Below are 18,779 nucleotides of genomic sequence, written 5' to 3'. Positions count from 1 at the left end.
TTGAGAGTTGGAGTAGGCAATTCAGCCTACTGGAGTATTCGGCCAGTATTGGAATAGTGGTCAACCCCTTGCAGTTCTCTTGAGAGATATCCATTGATTTTGAGGCTACTATTTCATTTTTATTAACTCATTTATTAATCAATGCAGGTATATAAGAACACCTTGTGTTTGCATGTTGGTACATAGGGTATTTGGATTCACACAGAAGCAGAATTAGAAGAATTTGTTCATACCCTCAATAATCACCAACAGGCCATTAAGTTTAAAGTTACAGCACAAAATGAAAGCATTAATTTCTTGTAGCCCACAGTATGCATAATGGCACAAGACTAAGCAACAAAGGTGTTTTTTCAAAGTACTGGACATACTTCTACAGACAAAAATACATCACGCTCAGCACATCTCCTGCAGACTGGTGAGGTCACAGTTCATATGTCTCTATCATATATGTCCAACACTTGAAAAAGGTTTAGCCAAGCAATTACTACTCTGTTCACTGTATCCCAGATTTAAATTGAAGAATTGACACTATGAGCATTACAATAGTATCTGATAGAACTCCCTACCATTCATTTTGCAGCTATTGGAAATATACATCCTTATCGAGACATGCCATATTCATAACATTATTAATTTCCAACTTTTCCAACACCTAGTTAGCTGCGTATTCCTTTGGTGACAGAGTTAAAATTATTCACTCTCTTTTACAGTCTTCCTCTCCTTATGCCCTACCCTTGCAACCCCCTTTCACTCCCCTGTCCCCTTGCCACTTCCTCCCCTCTCCTACATCCCCTCTTGGTTCCATTCCTTGCCTTGTAGCCTCCCTTTCCCTCAGCCCTTAGAAACCTCCCTCTCTATCCATAGTCTTGCAGCCTCCCTTTCTAACTGTGTAATCTCATTTTCTACATATTAGCAACCTCCCTCTCTCACCCACCTTGAATCCACACCCTCTCTCTCTCTCTCAACTGCCCCCATCCTTGCAACATTCCCCATCCCTCTCTCTTAACCCTTACCCCCTGCAGTCTCCCTGTCTCATTCCCCCCCACCCTGACCACTACAGCTATCTTCCTCTCTTGCTTCCCCACACCAACTCCTGCAGGTCCTCCCCACCCCACCCCCCCATTTTCTCTTGCCCTTTCCAGATTCTGACAGTCCTCCCCCCTCACCTCCTGCACCAATCCCTGCAGATCCACTCTATTTCTCAAGTGTCCCACCCAATCCCTACAGCTTCCCCCATCCAATTTGTCCAGCTGACTGCTGCAGTCTTCCCCACATCTTTCAATTGCCACCCCCCCCCCCCCTCCATCCACTGCAATAGCCTCCCTCTCTGTTTGTCAGTTACCCCTACGCTCCACTGCAGCTTGCCCTTCCCCACATCTCATCCCAGCCTGTCAAACTGAGCCACTCTCACCCACTTATCCGGCCTTTTTTTAGTCATGAACCTATTAGCAACAAATACTTCTGTCCACTTCACTGATGTATCCTCATTATTGTATTTTGCCCTGATATTTGCAGGCAAGTTCCCCCTCCCCTCCCATGTGTTTGGAGTGCTGCTACATGACCAATAAGCCCATTCCCCACAATCCCAGAGAACACACCCATGTGATGAACACACGTGCACCCCTCTATCCTGAGCCCTGACAACACCTGTCCTGCTTTTTAACTGCTCTTGCCATTAAATAAATGCCTTCTGAAATAATTTATTCAACCTGTTAGTAGTTATCTTACATTTTATCTAAATGCTTCTGGGCAGAATTATAAGTTAAAACAGTTTCTCTAAATCCACCTTGTCAGACCAGTCACAATTTCAAAAGCCTTCATTAGGCTCATTAGGTATATACAAGGCTGAGATTGACAGACTTTTAATCAGTAACAGAATTAATGGTGAAAAGGCAAGAAAGTGGAGTTGAGGACTATCAGATCAGCCAGTATCTCATTGAACAGCAGAGCAAACTCAATGGACTGAATAGCCTACTTCTGCACCTGCATCTTATTTCAGAAAAAATAAAACTGGATTTTTCAATCTTCATATGTACATTATCAGATAAATTCATTATATTTAACATATATATTAACAGATAAATTCATTATATTAAGTATGTATATTAGCAGATAAAGTCATTATAATTAAGATGTATATTTGTAGACCTGTTCAATAAGCAGTAGCAAAGTGACAAAAATTATAACCTTACCCTGCTCTCATAAAAGACTATTTTTCTCTTCCCCTAGTTTGCAACTGTCATAAATTCTGCTGTTAAAAGCAGTCAGATGATTTTACGTCATTACACATGAGCTCTATCTATAAATTAGTGGGGAAATGCATGGCAAATTATTCCACAGGAAATCAATGCAGGTACCAAGCAAGCGAACTGTGATGCGTAAGTGCAAACGCAGTGTTTATTTGTTTATCCAATTCACGCACATCCTATGGGAAAATGTCAGTGACAAAAGGAGGTTAGGAGAGATGGAAATTATAACAAACAGACTAATATTCAATAACTTATATCTGTGTTGCTTGCCTCTTCTACACTAAATGAGAAAAATAGATTTTTGTAGTAATGTGCACCATGTTATAGTGCTAAGACTCCAACCATTTCATGACTTAAATCAAAGTTGGTTTGCTTGTTTGCTTTTTTTTAAAAAAATGAACTGGAGGCTTCCCACCCTTCAAGGAACTGAGTCTATTATGCAAAATTCTGTTGTCTCTTAATGGCTATTCTCGTAGATTCAGCACTATATGATTTTTACAGGGGTCAGCCTGTGCTTTCAGATAAATAAAACTGCACGCATCACAACTTGAGCCAAAATGTGACTAGTCCCATTGTCTAAATGGCTGCACCCACAACTATGTCACAACATTACTGCCAGCATTTCACTTAAAATACACATACTGCAATTTACAAACCAATCCTTGCAAAAAGCAGAACTTTGGCCTTAAGCATTTTGCAAAGACAGGATGTTCATATTTTGCATTTTACCATTAAAACTAGAGATCCATTATACTTTTCAGAATGCGACAAGGTATTTTCTGCACCATTTCTTTTCGAGTTATCAAATATAAATCATTGAACATCAACTACCATCCTGTATTATATCTGTACAGTTATCAATTCCACACATTGATAACACTATAAAAAGACATACTTGCATTTTGACTCTACAAATGTAGTTGATGATATGTGCAGAGATACAGACTTAACCATCAAAACTTAAGAATTCGGACTTTAACGATGCAAAAGATAGCTTAGCTTTAAGATATACGCCTGCATTCTTAGTTCAAATCTTTATTTAGAAGTAAGAATTCCTAAGTAATTCAACAGATGAACATTCAAATTAGGAGCAGGAGTGGCCATTTAATTCCTTGAGCTAGCTTCGCGATTTAATTAGATCGTGGCAGATCTGAATACAGTCTCAACCCACTTTCCTATCCTATCCCCAATAGCCTTTGACTCCCTTGTTAGACAAGAATCAGTTTACTTCTGCCTTAAACACACTTGGCGACCCTGTCTCCATTGCTCTCAAAGGCAGAGACAGTTCCAAAGACTCACAAATCTTAGAGAGAAAATAACTCTCTTTGTCTCAGTTTTAACTGAGTATCTCCTTACTTTGACACTATATCCCATGGTTCTAGTTTCTCATTTTGCACTGCGAGTGCCTTCAGGATGTTAAATGTTTCAATAAGATCACCTCTCATGCTTTTAAACTTCAATGGATGCAAGCCCAGCCCAAACAAAGCTAGCCTCCCACCATCCTACTGCAGGCATCCATTGACTAAACATTATAGAACATAGAACATAACAGCGCAGTACAGGCCCTTTGGCCCTCGATGTTGCGCCACCCTGTCATACGAATCTGAAGCCCATCCCACCTACATTATTCCATGTACGTCCATTTGCCTGTCCAATGACGACTTAAATGCACTTAAACTTGGCAAATCTACTACCGATGCAGGCAAAGCATTCCATACCCTTACTGCTCTGAGTAAAGAAACTACCTCTGACATCTGTCTTATACCTATCTCCCCTCACTTTAAAGTTGTGTCCCCTCGTGTTTGCCATCCCCATACTTGGATAAAGGCTCTCCCTGTCCACCCTATCTAACCTTCTGATTATCTTGTATGTCTCTATTAGGTCACCTCTCAACCTTCTTCTCTCTATCGAGAACAGCCTCAAGGCCCTCAGCCTTTCCTCGGAAGACATTCCTTCCATACCATCCTAGTAAATCTCCTCTGCACTCTTTCCAAAGCTTCCACATCCTTCTTATAATGCGGTGACCAGAACTGTACACAATACTCCAAGTGTGGCAGTACCAGAGCTTTGTACAGCTGCAGCATAACCTCCTGGTTCCGGAACTCAATCCCTCTATTAATAAAGGCCAAAACACTGTATGCCTTCTTAACAACCCTGTCAATCTGAGTAGAAACTTTCAGGGATCTGTGTACATGGACACCGAGATCTCACTGCTCATCTGCACTCCCAAGAATCCTACCATTAGCCCAGTACTTTGCATTCCGATTACTTCGCCCAAGCGTATCACCCCACACTTGTCCACATTAAACTCCATTTGCCACCTGTCAGCCCAGCTCTGCATCCTATCTAAGTCTCTCTGCAACCTACTACATCCTTCGTCACTATCCACAACTCCACCGACCTTAGTGTCATCTGCAAATTTACTAACCCACCCTTCTACGCCCTCATCCAGGTCATTTATAAAAATGACGAACAGCAGTGGACCCAACACCGACCCTTGTGGTACGCCGCTGTAACTGGACACCAAGATGAACATGTTCCACCAACTACAACCCTCTGTTTTCTTTCAGAAAGCCAATTACTGATCCAAACTTCTATGTCTCCCACAATCCCATTTCTCCGCATTTTGTATAATAGCCTACTGTGGGGTACCTTATCAAACACCTTGCTGAAATCCATATACACCACATCAACCAGTTTACTCTCATCTACTTGTTAGGTCACTTTGTCAAAAATCTCAATAAGATTCGTTAGGCACGACCTACCCTTCACAAAACCATGCTGACTGTCCCTGATCAGATTATTCTTTTCTAGATGGTTATAAATCCTATCTCTTATAACCTTTTCCAACACTTTACCAACAACTGAAGTGAGACTCACTGGTCTGTAATTACCAGGGTTGTCTCTACTACCCTTTTTGAACAGGGGAACCACATTTGCTATCCTCTAGTCCTCAGGCACTATTCCTGTAGACAATGATGATTTGAAGATCAATGCCAAAGGCTCTGCAATCTCTTCCCTTGCTTCCTAGAGGATCCTAGGATAGATCCCATCCGGCCCAGGGGACTTGTCTATTTTCACACTCTGCAGTATTTCTAATACCTCTTCCTTGTGAACCTCAGTCTCTTCCAGTCTAGATGCAAGTATCTCTGTATCTTCCTCGCCAACATTTTAATTTTCTATAGTAAACATTCTCTGAACTACGCTTAATGCATTTACATTGTTCCTTAAATAAGGAGACCAAAACTGCGCACAGGACTCCAGATTTGATCTCAACAAGCAAAACTTTTATTTTTTCATACAAAAACAGAAATTGCTGAAGAAACTCAGCAGGTCTGACAGTATCTATAATAAGAACATATATTAATATAAGATTAGGGAGAAGAAAGATCACTGGACTTGAAACATTAAGTCAGCTTTCTCTCCACAGATGCTGCCAGACCTGCTGAGTCTCTCCAGCAATTTCCGTTTTTGTTTCAGACATTCAGCATCCACAGCACTTTGCTTTATTTCCTTTTTCTCAATATTACATTTCCCGTGCACTAAATGGCAACATTTTATTTGCCTGACATGTTGTAATCACTTGTTGTACTTAAATATCTGCAAATTAGAAATCGGAGGTATGATGATGAACGCAAAATTGTTGTTTTAAAAATGAAATACGTTGCTTGGAATAATTGGAATGACAGGATCTTATAGCACAGAAGGAACCGGTGGCAGCTCTTTGTGCAGAATTTCCCCAATTAATCCTATTCATCCACCTTTTCTCCATGACACCGCAAAATTTTGTTCTTCAAGTAATTATCCAATTCCCTTTGTAAGTCATGACTGAATCTGCTCCCACCACTGCAGATCATCTCACTTCATAAACAAAAATCTCATCTCTCCTCTGATTCGAGGCAGCTTCATGGTAAAAAGTTAGAAAGTTTGTAAGCAACAGGTAATCTCCACATATCCAATTAGCACTGAATCTGGTTCCAGAATTGATTTAGGTTATTTCCCTTCTGTTTGACAAGATTCCATGACCCAGTCATTAAAAAAAAGTCTTGTCACCTTTCACTTACATCTTGCCCACAAGCTCATTTTGCAAGTTAATATATTGAAAACTGGATTTAAAATCTCCAGAATAACAAATGATGTCTGTGCTACCCTGTACCCTGTAGATCCTACTCTCCACCTCCAGACTTGTAACATCTGTCTAACTTCAATTGTCTTTTATATAAGACATTGCTCCTTACAACTGAGCTTTCTCTCCTTCTGATCTTTATGTTTTCTCTTTGCTATAAACATTTAGCTGCAGCTTCAGTTTCTGTTTGTATTATCATGTTTTTGAAAGGATCAGAATTGTTTTTCTCTACGATTTAATTGAATTGAATTTTTTTTTATGACCATAATTATGGGAACATGGGGGTGGGGTGGAGTAGGAGGTGTCACAATCATGTTTTTTAAGCCTGGACCAAAATTAAATTGCTAGACTAGAAACAGTTAGGCAACTGAACCCTCATAGAATTATCGAAAGCAGGAAACAGAAGGAAGTCATTCAGGATGTTAAGACAGTGCTGCGTCTTTTAATAAACAGTATATGTTCCACTCTGCTACAATCTTATCCCCATATCCCATTTGTTTTCTTTTAGTGTTTATCCAATTCATTTATAAATGCTATTGTTGAATCTTTTCCCGCCACTCTATAATGGAGCAGATACCGAACCTAACTTACTCTTTGCATAAAAAGAGGTTCACATCGCCATCAGTCCTTTTGCCAATCAGCTTAAATTGATGCTTACTAATTCTTCATGATTTTTAACATCTCCATTAAATTTCCTCTTCACCTTCTCTGCCGTGAGGAAAATAACCCCAACCTCTCCTACACTTCCACGCAACTGGAATCCTGAACTTTTGGAACAATTTCTTTTCTGCAGCCCTTCTAAAGCTTTCAGGTTTTTCCTTAAGTGTGACATCCAGAATTAGACATAATCCCAGAAGGAAAATCCTTGCAAGTAAAGCTCACAAGTCACTCATACTGCCCTAACTCATCTTATTACTTGAAACTGGAGTCACAGTATGAGGAGTCCATTCATTTCAAAGTTTAGTCATTTCCCTCTTTGGGCTTTGCCATGTAGGCTGGAGATCCTGAGACAGGAAGGAGGTGCTGCTGCTGCTTTGCCAGGCCAGTGACCCGGAGAATCCAATATAATGCTGGCTGGCCAACTAACTGGCAGCAGACGGAATGGTCAGCCAGTCATGGAGGGCAGAGAAGCAGAGGATGAAGCATCATGGGATGGTACAAGAGGTTCTGGCGCTTCTTTGACAGGGTAGCCAGCATTCTTTCAATGTGGTGTCATAGCTGCTGATGCAGGAAATCTGCTGCCTTCAAACAACGCTGTTTCTGTAGGAGGCCCTGCTCCTGACTACAGCAAACCAGCTGAGGGCCTGAGGAATGAAACTGTTTGGAGGAAGATCTCAGGTGGCCCCCACAAGTTTCCCTGCTGGCTTTACTTGAGCCTGCTCAGGAAAGATGACATGTCTTCTTCCTCAGCTTTCTGTGTTTTGCACTTAAATCCTTGTGGCTCTCCAGGACATTAGGAGTCCCTTGACTTACAAGTTGGGAGGGGCTGTACAACTTGGATTTCCCCATGCTGGAGACTCCTGGTTTTACTGGGGGCAAATGGGGAGGAGTTGACAACAGTGCAGCAGAAAGGCTAACACTTTATTGAAATGAGAAAAGCAAGTGGCAAGTGGTGCCTGCAGCGTTCAGAGGCTCTGCTCCATCCATCACATCACTCCTGAGTTCCTTAGTGAGGTGTTGGCTGGCAAACAGTTTTCTCCGTATCTACAATATCAAAGGAAGCATCACTTTTCTCTACAAGGTCATAGTTCAGCAGCCTAACCCGCTGTAGTGCCAGGTTGCATCATAAACCACGATATGCAAGGGGCCTACTGGACATCTCCAGCCCAGTTGATTAAGACATCTAAATCACAATATTAAGAGATAAGTGGCCTTCTCAGTACTCATGTCCCATGCCAAGCGTTGAACCTGTCATCAACACCATGTGGGATCCTCACAGTAGGAAGCAGACACCTTTTTACTGGGTCACCCTTGTTTCCCAGTGTCCAGCCTTAACCATGTGCAGCTGTGGGGTTTGACAAGGCTGGCACTTAGAATGACAGCTGCTTTCAGAAACCGCGTACACATTAGCAATAGCTGCAGATGAAGACTGCTGGCTAGTCCAGGGGATTGGAAATTTCCACAGAATGTAGCAGCTCACATTGAGAAGCTGCGGCAATCCAGCAACGGCCCTCTCAGATTTTTGTTCTAATAATAATTGCCTGACTATCTCAAAGAGGGCATCAGTCACTGCCTTCATCCACCAATATAGTGGACTGGGAGATCTCACACAGGCTTCCAGTAGGTTATTGGATGATCAAATGGTGTAGTAGTTTAGCAATGCAGTAACTGTTAGCACCTCCAACATGGCACACAGATTTGTAATGGCCACCCAGAACTGTGCAATCCTCAGTGACCCTGCAGCTTTAGTATTTGAAGACAGCTTATCCTCTGATGGTAGATGGGGTGGCACTGCTGCCTCACATCACCAGGGACCTGGGTTCATGTCTAGCCTTAGGTGACTGTGTGCAGTTCGCATGTTCTTCCTGTGTCTGTGTGGGTTTCCTCCAGGTGCTCTGGCTTCCTCCCACAGTCTGAAGATGTGCAGTTTAGGTGGATTAGCCATGCTAAATTGCCCCAGAGTGCTCAACGATGTGTTGGTTATGTGGGTTAGCCATGGGAAATGTGGAGAGGGGGTGGGACTGGGTGGGATGCTCTTTGCAGGGTCGGTGTGGACTCAATGGGCCAAATGGCCTCTCTCTGCACTGTAAGGATTCTATGATGTGGTATTCTAGGAGGACGCTGTTGGCAGTGCCCTCTGCACCCTTCTGCTTCATCCCTACTCCAGTTGGCTTTGAGACTGCTGCCTTCCTGCTGCCTGTGGCTGCAGCATTCTCTCACTCACTCACCACCTTGCCATCGGCTCCTCCTATGGCAATGGCCTTGGCAAGTGGGCACTCTCAGTCGACAGAAGTTATTACCAAGCAGCTTCTTTACTCTACCAAAGCTTCACCCCCTTCCTTGCCATTTGAAGCAGTTCCCAGATGGTGACACACCCCACACCAACCCTGTGCTGGCACCTTAGCCCCCCCACCCCTGGCACTGAAGTCCCATGCCTAAACTGCTCTATCCTCCCATCCAAGGCAAGCTGGCTAACACGATGACCACCAGCAATTGCTGGCTGCCTTCAGGTATCTGGCACAGCTTTGGTTCTGAACTCTGCACTTCTGGCAAAATTCAAAATAAACCCTTAAAATTGGCTTCAATTGGCAAATTCATTAGCTCAAGTCACTGTTTGGATTATCATGGCATACCATCCTCCTATCAGGTATTTGTGAATCTAACTTCGATGCCTTCCTTGTTAAAGGGCTCAGAAAACACCAACAGATATACCATGTGGTCCAAACAAATTAATGTTTAACATAACCTCCCGATTTTTGTATTCAATGCCTCAACTTGTCGTGTCCAGGATTCATATGAATCATAGAATCCCTACCGTCTGGAAGCAGGCTATTCAGCCCATTGAGTTCACACCGACTCTCCAAAGAGTACCCCAAAAAGCAATCTCTGTAACCTTGCATTTCCCATGGCTAACTCACACAGCCTGCACATTCCTGGACACTATGGGCAATTTAGCATGGCCAATCCAGCTAACCTGCACATCTTTGGACTGTAGGGGAAACCCATGTAGACACGGGGAGAATGTGCAATCTCCACACAGACGGTCGCCAGAAGGTGGAATTGAACCCAGGTCCCTGGTGCTGTGAGACAGCAGTGCTAACCATTGTGCTGCCCATATGCTTTGTTAACCTGTGTTGTCACTGTCAAAAAACTGGATATAAATATGTCCAGTTTCTTCCACTCCCTTTAAAAGTGCACCATTTAGCCCAGATTGTCTCTTCTTACTCTTTCTATCAAAGCATGTCTCCACTCAGATTCCAGCCTCGGGTGACTGTCTGTGTGGAGTTTGCACATTCTCCCCGTGTTTGCGTGGGTTTCCTCTGGGTGCTCTGGTTTCCTCCCACAATCCAAAGATGTGCAGATTAGGTAAATTGGCCATACTAAATTGTCCATAGTGTTCAGGGATGTGTAGGTTAGGTGCATCAGTCAGGGACAGTAATAGGGTAGGGAAATGGGTTTGGGTGGGATACTCTTCAGAGGGTTAGTGTGAACCTGTTGGGCTGAAGGGCCTGTTTCCACACTGTAGAGATTCTATGATGATCCTAGCACTGAAGTAAAGGCAAACAGGGCGAGAGATCTTAAATTGAAAGATAGAGTGCGAGAGAAACTCAGCAAGTCTGGCAGTATCTGCGAAACGAGAAACAGAGTTAACATTCTGGGTCTAACTTTGAAACCTGGAACCCAGTTTTGAAGCAGAGTCACACAGGATTCAAAACAGGAACTCTGTTTCTCTGTCCACAGATGCTGCCATAAAAGCGGAGCACGTTCTGTCCTAGTACTGAAACTTGGGGAACTCCACTGTATATACCCCTCCAGACCAAAAGCAGCCAGTCACCTCAACTCTGTTTTCTATCCTGCAGCCAGTTCTGTAACCAAACTGCTAATTACACCTTCGCATCTTGGGTTTCAATTTTACTAAGAAGCCTAATATATATCCGGGATCCATCTTGAATCAAGATATAATCTTAGTAAGCTTTGGCTCCCATACAATTTTTGCTATCTCTTAATTGTCTCCTTCATTTTGCCTAAACCAAGCAGCTTGAAAAGAGTTCATTGCAACGGATTCACAGGAACAACTACACTGGGTCTGAACCACTGAGGTAAAAACAATGACTGCAGATGCTGGAAAGCAAATACTGGATTCGTGGTGCTGGAAGAGCACAGCAGTTCAGGCAGCATCCAACGAGCAGCGAAATCAATGTTTCGGGCAAAAGCCCTTCATCAGGAATAAAGGCAGTGAGCCTGAAGCATGGAGAGATAAGCTAGAGGAGGGTGGGGGTGGGGAGAGAGTAGCATAGAGTACAATGGGTGAGTGGGGGAGGAGATGAAGGTGATAGGTCAAGGAGGAGAGGGTGGAGTGGATAGGTGGAAAAGGAGATAGGCAGGTCGGACAAGTCCGGACAAGTCAAGGAGACAGTGCTGAGCTGGAAGTTTGAAACTAGGATGAGGTGGGGGAAGGGGAAATGAGGAAGCTGTTGAAGTCCACATTGATGCCCTGGGGTTGAAGTGTTCCGAGGCGGAAGATGAGGCGTTCTTCCTCCAGGCATCTGGTGGTGAGGGAGCGGCGGTGAAGGAGGCCCAGGACCTCCATGTCCTAGTTCAGACAGTTAACTCGACTTTGGAACTATCAAAGATGGAGCTCCATGCAGTGGAGACAACTTAATGTTAAAGTTTTGTAAACATTGCCACCTTACCAAGTTTTCAGCATTATCAATAGGAAAGACCACTAGTTGAGGAATTAATTGAGACACCCGAAACAACCTTCCAATGGTTCTGCTTAACCTGTCCCATTGATAGCAAAATGCTGAAAACAGTTCCACTCTGAGATACGTGGTGTGTCTAAAAATCAGCCTGATTGAATTTGAATTTATTGTCACATGTACCGAGGCACAGCGAAAAGTTTTGTCTTGCGAGCAATGCAGGCAGATCACAGAGTTAAGTAGCATAGATAAGTAACTAGAAGGTAAACAGCAGCAAAAACAAAAACAAAAACACAGGTCCAGGCGAATGTTAAGAGTTTGTGAGTCCATTCAGTATTCTAACAACAGTAGGGTAGAGACTGCTTTGAAACCACTGGTACATGTGTTCAGGCTTCTGTACCTTCTCCCTGGTGGTAGAGGTTGTAGAAAAACATTGCCAGGGTGGGATGGATCTTTGAGAATGCTGGTGGCCTTTCCTTGACAGCGGGCCTGGTAGATGGATTCTATAGATGGGAGGTTGGCCTTTGTGATTGTCCGGGCTGAGTTCACCACTCTCTGTAACCGTCTCTGATCTTGAATGGTACAGTTGCCATACCAGGTAGTGAAACATCCAGACAGAATGCTCTCGATTGTGTACCTATAAAAGTTGGCAAGGGTATTCGCCGTCATGCCAAAATGCCCAAGCTTTCTAGACATCCACTCAGTCTATTGAAGCAGTGGCAGGATCTCTGTCAGCACTGGTCAGGGTCCCAGCTGAAAATCAGGCCATTGCAATATCTAGGGTGGGTGGCGAACACCTATAAAGTGTAACTGAGACACCCATTCTGCTGACAGGCTGGAAATTTGATCAAGTGCCTTGCCAACCTGAGGGAGGAAAACTCAAGATGTCATTTCCCCCCCCTTTAGGAAGTGATGCAGGAATTCCAGCCAGAATTGATGACCACTGTTGTCTTGACAATTTGAAACCTTCAGCCATAAACCCACTGAGTGGGGATGCTGGGTGGTCAGGGGATCTCCCAGACAGTCAAGAAATGTAAGCTGTTAAAGGAAGAGGGTGAGCTGGAGACCTCACCCACTTCTTTTGGTATTTCGAAAGTGGTTAAAATCAATACTGCACTTACAAATTCACACACCAATTTTACTCTCCCCTCTGCCCACAAAAACTTTGGAATTTCAGCTTATGCTTTGAAGCAGGAACCATTCTAGTTTCACAGAAGATTGTGCATAAATGCACCCTTAATTATAAAAAGGAAGACCGATAGATATAATACTGCCCAGAGAACCTATTTAAGGAGTATGGTGAACCATTTGTTTCAGGCTGTGATTACAAAAGGAACATTAGTCAAACTGTGCTTGAATGTTGGTGCCAATGTTATCATAACCAGGTCCTGACTTCACTGATGTCTTCTTGGGGCTGCGAAATTTAGGTTATACAACCTTGGTAAACATATATTTTCTTGATCAATAATAAGACTACGATGAAGGTAGACTATGGAATGAAGACTTTAAAAATATGATACTCTAAAACTTGATTTTTGTTGACATGGTTTCAAATTTATTGGTTGAATTTCCCCACCCACCTTTAATGTGCAAATTCATTTTCTTTATATATTTGACACAACCTTTGATGTGGAAAATAAGCCATAGATTAATACCTTTACAAATATCATTCTGTAACTGATCAATTATAAAGAAAAATTGCATGATCAGCACCTCTGGCTGGGTCTTCTCTCAATTCACTCAGTTCCTGAAATAGAAGGGTCTAATTTTTTTCGCTTTCCTTCCTTTGACAGCATGCCTATGATCTGAAAGTCAATGGTATGTGAATCTGCATAGTGACATAACTTTCCAGCTTATTGTATCCAATGATATACAGTGTGTTTATGAAGCTATGAAATCCTATGCATGCTCAATATGGCTCGATTTAAACTCCCTTTCAACTGTTATTGTTGTTTTCCATTACCATTAACAGTTGAAGTCCAGCTGATTTGTTTGTGTTTACTGTCATTCCGCAGGGATAAGTAAGCATGTCCACTATCTGCCAAATGTTGAACCCTGTTTTAGCTTAGCTCTAAAGCACTTTTTTTTTTAGTTTTGAATATCCAGTGAGAATTTATTAATTTGATAATGACCCTGTTCTCTCCATGGTTTAAGACTGTTCTACTCAATACAAACTTTATGTACATTAAATCTGTGCCAGTCTGACTGGAATACTAATATACTTTATTTCCTTTTATTCAGTCAGCTGATGAAGAACTGTCAATGCAGTTCCAAAAGTTATTTTATTAAGGCAGCAGTAATGAGTCATTTGCATTCATTAGATTATTAGATATCTGCATCGTGTAATTTTTTTTGTCCATAATGGATATTCTGATTGAAAATAAAGATTATGTTTGTAATTAATAAACTGTCCCCTGATAATTCTATTTACACGGATCTTGCTCTTTGAAGCTAGTTTAAGTTATTTTCTCCAGTTCATACTCACATATCAAATGAGTAAAATGCTGTACTGACAATGGTCAATATTAATCTCAGTATTGTGGCATGAAGAACATGTAGCTTAGAATAATCATAACAGAAAGGAGTTCAAAGGGCTAAATGTTAAAGAGAATTCTGCAAAATAAAACAACCAAAAACAGTCTTTCCATCTTTGAACCCCATGCATGATTAAAAGATGCGCATCCAAGAAACCAAACATTTTCCCACGCAGTGTTAGTGAAATTTTAGCGTTGTAGCATTGCCAACCCTTTTCTGAATTGATCTGTTTTGATTTGGCAGAATTACTTTTACATCTGTGTGGTAATTAGAAAAAAGATTACAATTAGGTAAAGTCTAACATGAATCCATTTCTTAACTACACAAGCGCTTGGTATTGCAGAACTTCAACTCAGAAGCATATCCCTTACTAATATTCAGTCTGTTGCTTGCTTTGTTGTGCAATTTATAATCTCTTTGAAACAGTTTGACGGAGTTCTGCTCAGACACTTGCTCAACCTTAAATGAACATTATTTCAGCATTATTGACTTACTGAACTGTACTTTCTTTTACATGGTGAAGTTTATCTAAAGGCAGTTTTGAGAGATAATGGACTGCTATTTAGTCAGCTCTATTAACAAAATTTGAACCAAGGTGTCTCATTCTCTACTTCAGTTCTGAAAGATTAAATGGTTTTGACGAAAGGTACTTCTATTTCTGTTTATCAGCATGTCAGTCTGAATGCTCAATGTACAGGTATATGTGGATTTCTGAAAAAAATCTGTACAGCATAGTGACAGGAATAGGTCATTCAAACTTTTGAAAGTGATCAATCATTCAATTAGGTTGTGGCTAATTTCTACCTCAGCCCCATTTAACTGCCTTATCACCAGATTCCTCAATACCCTTACTTATTGCTATTTTTTAATCAACCAGTTTAGCAATGTTATTACATACTTCCAGAGCAGGTGGGACTTGAACCCATGCATCCCAGCACAGAGGCAGGGTGCAGCATAGGTGGTTGAGGGATGGCCTTATAGAGATTTATAAAATCATGAGGGTATGGATAAGGTGAATGGTAGATGTCTTTTCCCTAGGGTGGGGGAGTTTAAAACTAGGGGGCATATTTTTAAGGTGAGAAGAGAAAAAAAAATGAGGGGCCATTTTTGTTTACAGAGAGTGGTTCATGAGGGTAATAAACTTCAAGAGAAAATGGTGGATGCGGGTACAGTTATAATGTTTAGAAGACATTTGGATAAGGTCACAGATAAGAAAGGTTTGGAAGGACATGGGCCAAGCCCAGGCAGGTGGAACTTGTTTAGTTTGGGATTACGGTCAGTGTGGACTGATTGGACCAAAGGGTCTGTTCCATGCAACATGACTCTATGACACTACCCCTTGCCACAACAGCCCTCTCTAAACAACATAGCTTTACTTACACACAGTCTATCACACAGAAATCAGCCACTCCCCATCAGGGAATGGCAGGCTGATCTTCCCCACAGTGGTAAGCAGGGATACTAACGACCATGCTAAAGAGGAGTTTCCTAACTCCCTTGCTTAGTTGATCCTTTTTAACACAACTTGGCTCAGATCATACATCAATCTTTGAAAGAATACCGAAGAGAATACATGACTGCTCAACCTGTCCTCACAACTAACTCCTCAACCCCTGGTGTCATTCTGCTGAACCTGTTCTGCCAAGGCCAGTATATCCTTCAACCTGAAGGCAATATTCCAGATGCAACCTGACCAAAGATTGAGGCCAAGCTTTGAATTCAGTCGGGGGTGGGGAATTATTCAAGGGGATTCAAGGATCACCCTCTTAACTTCAAAATAGTTGTACTGTCCAACAAAAGGAACTCAAGCCATTTAGATTAGATTCCCTACAGTGTAGAAACAAGCCCTTCGTCCCAATAAGTCCACACCGACCCTCCGAAGAGTAACCCCCCCAGACCCATTTCCCTCTGACTAATGCTCCTAACACTATGGGCAATTTAGCATGGCCAACTCACCTGACCTGCACCTCTTCAGACTGTGGGAGGAAACCGGAGCACCCAGGGGAAACCCATGCAGACACAGGGAGAATGTGCGACCACCACACAGACAGTCGCCCAAGGCTGGAATTGAACCTGGACCCCTAGTGAGGCAGCAGTGCTAACCACAGCCACCGTGCACATTTACTACAGGATGTGTTTCAGTGCCACAAAGCTAAGATGCACTGTACAGTACATAGAAAAATTAATCTATTCCACTTAATGATTTCAGGAACTTTTTAAATAACAGTATGATGTTGCCGTGTTCAATAACCCTGGTCTCTATACAGGATGCCCCTCAAACCTGCCCTCAGCCAGCCGGGCTATTCAATTGCAATCGAACCAGGCTAAATATAAATTTTAGGTAAATTTTGAACGATAACTCAATGATCTCAACATCACTTCTTCGTTATATCCTACTATGCGAAAGGCAACATTTGATTTGAATCAATATGATGGAATAAACTGGATATTTCACACACGGCATACTGAATTTCTTTTACCCTTGGCATTAGGCATTAACCATTCAAAGTTTGCTCTTGATAAACCTGGAGTGACTCCCAAACTTCGCGATTCAGGAGCTCGGTTGGTAATTAGTTACTTATTGGAGTGGGTACTATTGGACGGGTTTCACTGCAAAGCGTGGACCCCATAGTTTAACTGTCTGCGGCAGTAACCTTCCTGAGGTAAACAATTAGATTTTCAAATCCACACCGAGGCAAATCCAGGAAGGAGCAAAATTGCATCACTTAATTAAACGCGTTACAATGCCTAAACTGGCCTCCTTCATCCAAGTTTTGCTAAGATAATTCCAAATCTCGAGGCTTCCTCAATGTTTAAAAATAAAAGGCACTTACCGACCTGAGCTACAGAGAGAGAGAGAGAGAGGTTCACAAACGCCTGACATGCAGTTTGCAGTAAACGCTGTGGGATTTCAATTCGACACCAGCAACAAGGGTGGCTGTGGTTCTGTGAGGTGCAGAGCCGAGTGAGTTGTGTGAAGCCTGTACATTTCACATTTCCTTTTTTTTTGATGTTGTTGGTGTTCCACTCGGCTCACACACAGAACAGCGGTTTTCATGTATAAATGAAGCGAAGAAACGGCGGGACTTTCATTCCACACCAGGGGAGCTGACAGTTTCACTCGCTGCTAAAGTCCTCGGCGGAAAGGGGATTTTAAAAAAGAATTCTCTCTTTTTGACACGAGATGTCTTCAATGTCTTTTTTTTTGCACAGGCTCCTCCGCCCTTTTTTGTGTTAGTTTCAATGTGCAATAGAGGTGCGGTTGGATGGAGCTAGATTGAAAATAAGAGACAGAAGGGAAGGGGGAAAAAAAATCCCCAGCATTTTTTTTCTAACACATTTCCCTAATTCAGAGTAAGGGGGGGGGGGGGAAGGTGAGTGTTGCAGAAATAAACAGGAGTTGGATCAAATAAAATGTGCATCTTGCCCATCAATGTGCACACCAAAACTTACCAGTTTATGAGTGAGGCTTGTTCATCAGAGCCACTGCTTCAATATGTAACGGTATCCCATCTCCTGTTATTCCCGGTCACTAGTCTCTTGTCTGTCTGTCTGTCTCTCTCTCTCTCGGTGCTGTCAGTCAGCAGACGGTCAAACCCTTGGAGCACCTTTTGCCCTCCTCAACCCTCTGAAGAAATGCGTTCGACTGACAGGTTGGAGCTGGGGCTGGATAGTTTCACTTTAAAAACGGCGCAAGGTTTGTTTTTTTTGCGCGGGCGGAGAGAGAGAGAGAGAGAGAGAAACAGAGTTGGAGCTGTTCGTGTTAAAACTCCGTGGGATGTTGAATAATGCATGAGTAATTCCGAGAATCTGCAAAGGGTTTTTTTTCTCTCTCTCTCTTCGCCTTTTCCATTTAATACGATTCTCAACGAAATATTGCAGCTGACAACATTTAGGAACAGCGGGGAGGAAGGGAGGGAAACTATCTGCATTGATTAAAGTTGACATAATAGCAGAATAAAAGGATTTAATTGACAATAAGACAGATACAGAATCCATATGGATTGAGTTAAAAGAAGGCATCCTTCTTCCTGACATGTACAGTAGTGGACCAACTTAAGGCACAACTACCGCAGATAAGTAGCAGTAATAGTTATGAGACAGGGCTCTTGTGGTGCAGTGGTAACGACCCTTTCTCTGAGTCAGGAGTTCCAGATTCAAGTCCCACCTGCTGTAGAAGTGTGTCATAACATCTCTGAATTGAGCTATTAGAAAATATCCAAATAGTTAGGACAGATTTGAACTACCCCACCCCACGAATGCTCAGCAAAAAAAGGAATTGAGTTTCAGGAAATAGAATGTTAAATGAAGACCTGCAGATGCTGGAAATCTGAAACAAAAAATAGAATTTGTTAGAGAAATTCAGACGGTCTGTAGGCATCCTGGAGAACGAAACGTTGAATTGACCTTTTGACCTGCAACATTAACTTTGCTTTCTTCCCACAGGTGCTGCCAGACCTCCTGAGTTTCTCCAGTTTGTCTCAGATCTTAAGCATCTGCAGTTCCTTG

General features: G+C 42.4%; 1 protein-coding gene across 3 annotated transcripts in view; it reads right to left on the bottom strand.

The window, feature by feature from the left end:
* LOC140495713 (probable G-protein coupled receptor 174) overlaps positions 1-18,018 on the bottom strand; it is a 28,776-nt gene extending 10,758 nt beyond the window's left edge. The window contains exon 1 of one of the 3 annotated variants that reach the window (XM_072594733.1): positions 17,724-18,018. The gene's annotated coding sequence lies outside the window, so the exon portion shown is untranslated. Of the gene's footprint in view, positions 1-17,104; positions 17,328-17,723 lie in introns of those variants that run through there. The other 2 variants (XM_072594734.1, XM_072594735.1) reach the window with 2 other exon arrangements.
* Positions 18,019-18,779: the final 761 nt, after the last annotated feature.

Source organism: Chiloscyllium punctatum, chromosome 25 (assembly GCF_047496795.1).
Source record: "Chiloscyllium punctatum isolate Juve2018m chromosome 25, sChiPun1.3, whole genome shotgun sequence".
NCBI classification, from domain to species: domain Eukaryota; kingdom Metazoa; phylum Chordata; class Chondrichthyes; order Orectolobiformes; family Hemiscylliidae; genus Chiloscyllium; species Chiloscyllium punctatum.
Note: the sequence above shows the minus strand (reverse complement) of the source record. Positions and strands in the feature narration are given on the sequence as shown.